The following is an 8,394-nucleotide window of genomic DNA, read 5'->3' on the forward strand; positions in this document are numbered from 1 at the left end:
TCTGACTGATTATATTTTCCAGTGCTCTTAAGCACTAAAAAGAAAAGATTTAAGAAAATTAATGCAAACCACACTGTGGCTGATAAATTGTGCTTCAGATTTATTATCTATTTGGTAGTCACTAATCAATTTTGCTACAAATGAATACTTTACTTTTATTTTAATTTTCTATTGTATTGGAAATATTTTATTTTAAATCTCTGTTGGCAGTTTTTTTGACACAAAAAATATTTATAATTATATTGGTAGTAAACAAAATAATTGTCAAATAGTTTGAAATGCAATGCATGATATAAGCATATTGTTTCCTAACAGCTTCCTTTTTTGATTGATTTTTCATTGTAATAGAACAACTGGACTATCAAATGATTCTATTAAAATATGTAAGCTTATTTTTAGGAACTGTCAATACAGTAAAGTCAATGATTGGCAGGTATTTTAATGACTAACAACTGCCTAAAAAAAGTCTGGGATTTATAACATGGATTAAACCTAATGGCTCAATACATGCTTCTTTGTTATCAATAGCACTGTGACAAATTCATGTACATGCAACATTCAAGCCATGCTTATCTTCAAGCTCTGACTAGAATAATTACTTGAGATTGGAAGAACGGGAAACTACTATTACTTCTTATCACAGGGGAAACAATAGAATTAGAAACAGGTTCAGAACCAATGGGGAGGAGTGCTGATTGAAGGTATAACTACATTTTCCAATGTAAAATACACACTCTGAAAAATGTTGTGTTTCAGCTGACCTACTATATATAGTTTAACAGAAACCAAAAAATGTTAATTTATTTGAATTGTTTGTAGCAATGAGTTTTAAAGAAAAAATTTAAAAACTCATGGAAATCCTAATGTGGTTGTTTTTTGTTTTGTTTTTTTCCTAGCCATAATTGATACTCAGTAGGTCTCTTTTAAGTCATACAAAAGAGTATACACCTAGGATGCCCAGGACATGTGCCTATTTTTTCTGACCTTGGATATTAGTTAACTCTATCTGAAGTAATGCCCTGAACACAAATGTCATTTATGCCAGTTTGATTGACCAGTAAAGTGTTCCAGGTCTACGTTTTTCAGGCAAAGCAGGCAGATGTATATACCTGTCAATATGTCACCTGTCAGCAGGCTGCATAAACTGAGATGAGAGATAGCTGTTGGTGTAATAAATGTTTATAGAAAGAACTATGCAGACATACACACACAGCAAGCACAACTAAAATTGGTAACTATCAAATTAGTAAGTATACACTAACACTAAAAAAAGAGAAATCACAGGCCACGCAGAAAGGCAAGTTGGGAACAAAATAAGCCAGGAACGAGATCAGTAACAGGATCAGGAATCAGAGACTGACATCAGAAGGCAGACAACAGGCCAAACAGAGCCAAGGCTCTGGCAAGGACCTAAATGGAGATCTACCATCTGCATGCTGGTGAATGTAGACATGCAGAGCATAAATAAATATAATATTTGTCACAGCAATCAAAATGTTGTAATGAAGGCAAAACCGTCAAAGGAGTTACACTCCTAATGTTGGCAAAACTTGAAGGTGAGTATGCTTTTTAAAGGACATAAAATATTCCTCTCCAAAATCCTGGCGAATCTGACTGCTGGGTACTTTTGGGTTTCCAAAAGCAATAATTTGGAGGTAAGAGAAATCGGTCCCTGAGTGCAGAGATATGAACAGAGAAAACAGTTGCCCATTGAACTTTACATTTACTATACAAAAACCATTGATCACACTCTTATCAAAGCAAAAAAAGTCTTAAGATCATTAACTGGACAGATTTATTCCATCTATAAATTTAGTCATAGTTTCGAGTAATGTTTTTGATTAGAATTGATCTATTGGAAAGTAAGCTTTAGGAACTACCTAATGTATTGACTAATAAATCTGACTAATAAATCTTAACAAACCAGCACATTGTGCCTCAATACTATGTAGTAAAGCAATGAAAAAAAAAACAGACTGGTTTACCTACAGAGCCATTGCCTTGTCCTATTGAAAATTGTTCTTGAAGTTTCTGTTCATTTATCGCTTATGTTTACTTAAATGTCAGCCTAAAATACTTCATAACACTCTTCAATGTATGTTTATCTAAAGTTTTGTCTGCCTCCCTTGGTTTCTCCTAAACGGTACTTTTCAGTTCATAGAAGTGCTGTTCTACAGTAAAAAATGCATTGCTTATCCAAACAAATACCAAGCAGTAGTGATCCATCAAACAATATCATTGGTCAAGCAAATTGAATGGTGTATGCCCAGCTTTGGACAAAACATCTGGAAATTGACCAATCTCCTGGAGATTTTGAGGGATCTTAAACACCTTTATTTAACCTATTTTCGAAACGCATTACTAGCCTGTGGTAGACAAGGGCAACAACAGATGTAGATTTTCTTCTCTTCCAAATGGTATCCTCAAGAGAAATATCATGCACTAATTAAACTAGTTATCACAATTGCACTTTTGTACTTTTTGCAAATAAAAGCCTGAAACCAATAAACCACTTATGTCTCAAGTATGAAAATGTTTGCAATGTGTATGCATGTATATATCTATAAATTAAATAAGTGTTTGTGTAAGTGTGTATGCATTGCATTTTTGTGCTGCCTTTAAGGCAATGAATAAAATTCTTTCCAGGATTTTCTGTGTGGGTCACACAACCCGCAGAAAAAATTTGCAGCTTCTGCTAATGTTCAGCACAGAACTAATATGGATGGAGTTTCCAGGTGTTGGATGGCAGTCAGACAGCTGGATTATGTAATGCTTGCCTGCTGTCATGGGATTACAGTAGTTGGCATGACTGTGAGATATACTTTATCCCTGTAGTGAAAGTCCTAAGGTGTAGTACTTGGCTGGATATTCAGAGTTTTAGGATATTCTTACACGTACCAGCTGTGCCACTTATTGCTAGTTTTGTCTGCCAAATGTACAGCTTGGCCTGTTCAAGACTGATGGAAAGGACAGCCATTTATTATCAATAAACAGTTTATTTGTGGTAATATAATTTTACACCTATCTGCTACACCAAACAAGATATTTAGAAACAGCTTTAAAAAATGTTATTTATAATTGTTAACCCATAAAATAATTTGCAGAGCCAAAAAATGCCCTGGCTGGAACTTTGAATCACACTAAACTGTTTTACCAGTTTTGGCATTAGGAAGTTTAATTCAGGTTGTTTTATTTTGTGAATTAAATCTGTTTAAACTGGTTGACAAAGCAAGGAAAACATATTGCCAGTACAAACAAACACTTCCCTGTAATTTTTTCCAATATTTAAAAAAAATCAATACTATGGGTAAAAAAAGGAAGAGCAGATATCTGTTCACACCTAACTGGCTTCTGAATTCTATGGCTTACTCACAGAATAAGGGTTGTAGTGTTGATTCACTGATATCTCACAAAGTATTATCTGCATTACACTAACCTCTGTTATTAAAAGGGATGTTAGATTTGTTTGCCTTATTTGGAGACAATACCAAATCTACTGCAGCAGGTCCAGATCTGCATCCCCATCCAACCAAACTTCACCTGGGAACTTGGAAACTGAGCAGGGAAAGTTACTGAGTCTTCAGTATTCCTCTCCCGTGATCAGCATTCTGTTGAAAACAAGAGCTCATACTTGTATTCCTGAACGTAGAATAGGTTTTAGTAGCTTTGTGAAGGCTTAATGGATAGGTCTTTTGTTTCCAGCTGTCACTGATATATTGGACTTCTTTTAGGCCAGTGGAAAGGGTTTAAGATTAGTTCAGATGTCTGGTGAACGTCGGAGGACTTTTGCTGGAAACGATCTTTCATGATTGTTTCCAGTGACAGATGAATGAACAGGCCCTTTACACACATCATTGTCATGTTCAATGAAGAGGGAAGCAGGGAGGATGAACAAGCGGCACCCTGCTGTGCATTTGTCTATAGGAGTGAACAGCGGGCATGCCCATTTACCGTTCATCAATCTGCCATGGCAGGTTGATAAACAATGTTAGGATACTGCTTTACACGTCAGAATTTTGCTCGAGACAAGCACAAAGCCAAGGGCACAAGGAAAATTGGTTTGGCTGCATGTGACATACTTGGTTACAAATTCTATTACAAAATGGGGCATTTTTATTGAGAAGTTGAAATGAACAGGTTAAGTGAATGTACCTACAGCTGTATTTATTCAGATAAAGTGCAGCTTGGACATCTGGACATGGATCATAGGAGAGAGAAGAAAATAGAGCTTAATATTTCAAGTGAACTGATGTATATTTAATATATAATTTGAAGTAATACAGAGTTAGGTTTCAGTTTCATGGTATTGTATATTAGGGATGAGCTACATCTTAGTCGGCAATCTATTCAATAAAGGCTTCCTCTGTACTAAAAAGGTCAAGAAAAGCTGTTTTAACCTCCCTAGCGGTAACCCCGAGTGTGTCTCGGGGTAGAAAAAAAATTGCTAAAAGTGGTAACCCCGAGTCACACTCGGGATAGGTAATCCTATTGGAGGTAATAGTAAATACTGCCTTACCTGATCCGGCAGTGTCCCGCGACATCCATCGCCGCGATCTCCGCCTTCTTCTCTCTTCCTCTGGCCGGCTTCTGCACCCGATGAGTCACTGGGGTGTTGCCGGTGACGTTGGTGCATTTGTACGTTGCTGGCGGGGCAGGGCAGGTAATTCAAAATCCATTTGTATTGCATTCAATACAAAATAACTGTATTGAATGCAATACATTGGATTTATATGTGTAAAAGCAGTACATTGTTTTCAAGAACATTTATTTTACAGTATATATATTAGTATGAGTATAATATATATTTTTGTTTAAAAAAATAAAAATGTTTTTTTTTAAATATATAGATTTTTTAATTTATTCAATTAATTTTTTTACATGTTTTTGTGTTTCAAACTATATTATACTCATACTATTATAATATACTGTAAAATACATTTTCATGAAAAACAATGTACCGCTTTTAGACATGTAAAACCGGAAAGAAATGAACCGCTAGGGAGATATACTGTAAATCTGCTTGTTGTTCTAATTTCCAGGATAGTGTGATGCCAAAACCACTGCCGAATCATCATCCACAGGTGTGTAAATCTTTCTACCTAATCAGTAAGAAGTTCTCTCACCTTAAATGTTGGAAAAATCTTAAGGTCATATGTGGATGCTATGGCCCCAATCGGGTTTGCTGAGGACCTCTCCATAATTCTTGGAGGAGTGAGGTGAGGATATTCATTTATTATCTGTTTGGCAGATCCTAGTAATTAGTCTAAACTGATTGGGGTTTTCACATTTTCATTCACAAACTGCTGACACAATGCTATAAAAATGTACAAGAGTTGCCTGTTTGTTTTGCAGAAGCCATTAGGGGGCACCCCGTTAGTTAAGAATTGACTTCAGTTTAGTTGCTTGAATAAGCATGTTTTCCTTTCTTTAATACCTTCTACATGTTACTGGTGGAGATTGAAGAGATGAAACCTCTTGCTGAACAAAAGAAATATGTAAAATATAGGCATATATAGGCATAGTATGGCCTATATAGGCAAATACTAACCAACACCATCCTTCTCAACTTCTACAATAGGCACACTGCTTAACCAGTACCCAGAATGTAGCTTTTGTGAAGCGGACCAACATTTCTAAAACTTGAGTATCTTTTAAACAAGTAGGAAGTCCCTGACAAATGAATAAAGAAATTAGGTTTATCAAGCACACCAGCCATTAGGACAGATCTTAAAACAATGGGACAGATTTATTAAAGTTCTCCAAGACTGGAAATGATAGACAATGGGAAAACCTGTGTGACCCTGCCAACTTGCAATTACCTGTATTTGGCAAGTGTTTTTTCAATCCTGGACCAAATCCATTTAGACCAAAAGATCCTATACCTGCGAGGGTTGGTATTTTTGGAGGTCCATACATAACTGGACTTCTTGTATGTTCCACATACATAGCAAGCATCCTAATTTAGCCAGCCATTTTTCAAGCCATTGTCAACATACTTTTATTTTATGCTTGAACTATTATAGTTGGATCTTTTGTCACTTAAGTGTAACTTTTACAGTCCGAAAGCATTGAGTGTATTCCCACTTGCTATTTGAATTAATCTAACAATGACTTTTATTGTCTGCTTTAATTAATAACTGTGTGCAAAGGGTTTGTTGTTCTTTTCATCTGGTTAGAGTAGCTTTTTATTTTGCTGCTCATCTGTGTACGATCATCCCTGCAATTTTTGAAGAACTCTCACCTGGAGATAAAGTATGTCCAGGTGGCAAGAAGCCACCTTATTCTAAAACTGTCCCATTCTGGTTGGTGGGATTTGATTTCCTTCAGAAAATAAATATTTTAGGAGTACATTCAAACTGAAGAGAGCAATATCTAAGTGGAAACATTAAACCACGCTGTTGGGCAGAATAAGCATCTTTAGCTAAGCAGTCATTCCTCCCATTTGGAGGATTAGTAAATAGAAATTTATGACTGGAATACCTTGAGTCTCTTTCCCTTTCTCGGAAGACTTAGGGTCACTCCAGGGTTGTTTGCAATGCTTCTCAATGGAAAATTAGAAGTCTTCTAAGAGCTAGTTTTTGTATTCAATGGGCCAGGCTCACTGATGGGTTTTTTCTGTAGGTCTGCCAAATTAAGTGGATGACCTTTGCTTATATTACCTGTGCATCTTTGTGTTCCTCCTCATATTGGTCTGCATGAAAAAAATAATGTAATTTTAGTATAACCTTGCCAACCTACTATACCAAAAAATTATATAACTTTTTCCTCATTAATCTCAGTGTAATTATTTACATGTTTACATACAAGTCCATTTTTTTATTATCCCCGTTTTGAAACCCCTCCCTTAAAGATAAAGTGCTAGTGTTAAGTAAAGATATTAATCACAGTTGCTTCTTTATTATATTTATTAGCAGTGATCTGTATTTTAAAGAATTTAGCACAGCTAAACAGTGGTTTCCAATACCTCTAAGTATTTTTCTAATTCTGTTATATTCTGATCTGAGTTTAAATATTTATTATTTTATTATTATTATTATTATTATTAATATTTATTATTTTATTATTATTATTATTATTATTATTAATATTAAACAGGATTTATATAGCGCCAACATTTTATGCAGCTCTGTACATTAAATAGAGGAACTTCAAGTCAAATTTTCCTAATAGATCCAAAAGGATCATCAAATTCAAACACTTTACAGGTGCTGGCCAGATATAAAATATTTTTGTTTTATTATGTCCATCCAGGCTGTCTTTTTTTAATCAAAAACAAGCAAATATGTGAAATTGCACCCAAACATGTTCTTGACCTAAGGAGCTGGCACAACCTGCTCGTTGTGACTAGTAAAGTGCTAATTTTGAGCATATGATGTGCTGGTGATTTCTTTCTAAGTGGCCACTGGAGTCATTTAGGTATGAACTTCTGGGTAGACTGTTCTAATGGCTAATATGCTATTTTTAACTGAGCAACAGCTCAGGTGGTTTCTTGATCTACAAGACTTTAAACTGAATGAAAAATACAGCTAAGAAACCCCAACAAGGAAATGCTGATGGACTATTTGTTGGTAAAATGTGTTCCTTTCAATTGGTTCAAGCAGTTGGGGTTTGGGTATTGGGGATCTTTGTCTCATACTTTGTTTATATCTGCCACTATCAGTTGAGCCTGCCTGCCAAGAACAGCTCAAGGTACCTGACGACTGCAGATAAGACATATCAAAGTACTGTAATAAGAGCATACTGGTCTTTAAAGCCTTTCCCCCCCCCTAAAACCTGATTTCAATTTATAGTTTAGGTAGAAGCTTTAATTAGGTCAAGGGCATTTTTGTTTCTGAAATTTTCTGTGTGTTCTGTTTCAATCCTTCAGTGGAACCAAATCAATCCATCCAAAAATTAGTAGCAGGATTTTTATTGCAAAAAGGGCAGGCAATGTTCCTTCTGTAATAAAACACATTTACCAGCCTGTTTGCCATCTTCTTTTCCAAAAAAAAAAATCTGCATGCACAGAATACTGAGTATTTCACACACAGGAGTTAGGTCATCCAGGCCTGGCCAGTCAAGATGGCTGAAGTTCAGATACCTGAAGAGAAGCGTAGAAAGATCGGAATGCCCATGCAAGCAGAGGTGAATTAAATATTTTTAAAAGATTGGAATCAGGCAGCTGTTTATTTTATTGAACAAGAGACATCAACTGTCCCTACTGCAATAATGGACCTGCCTGCTCACAGTTTTTTATGTGCTGTTTTTTTACTTTCATTTTTAAGGTTTATGCGTGTCCCATGATTAAAACTACAGTACTCCTACCACTCCTAACAATACAAGAATATAAAATCAGTGAAAGTAATACTGCAACCATATGTGGTTTATTTATCTACAATCGTTGGAGGCAAAATA

The sequence above is a fragment of the Pyxicephalus adspersus genome, chromosome 4 (assembly GCF_032062135.1).
Source record: "Pyxicephalus adspersus chromosome 4, UCB_Pads_2.0, whole genome shotgun sequence".
In the NCBI taxonomy this organism is placed as follows: domain Eukaryota; kingdom Metazoa; phylum Chordata; class Amphibia; order Anura; family Pyxicephalidae; genus Pyxicephalus; species Pyxicephalus adspersus.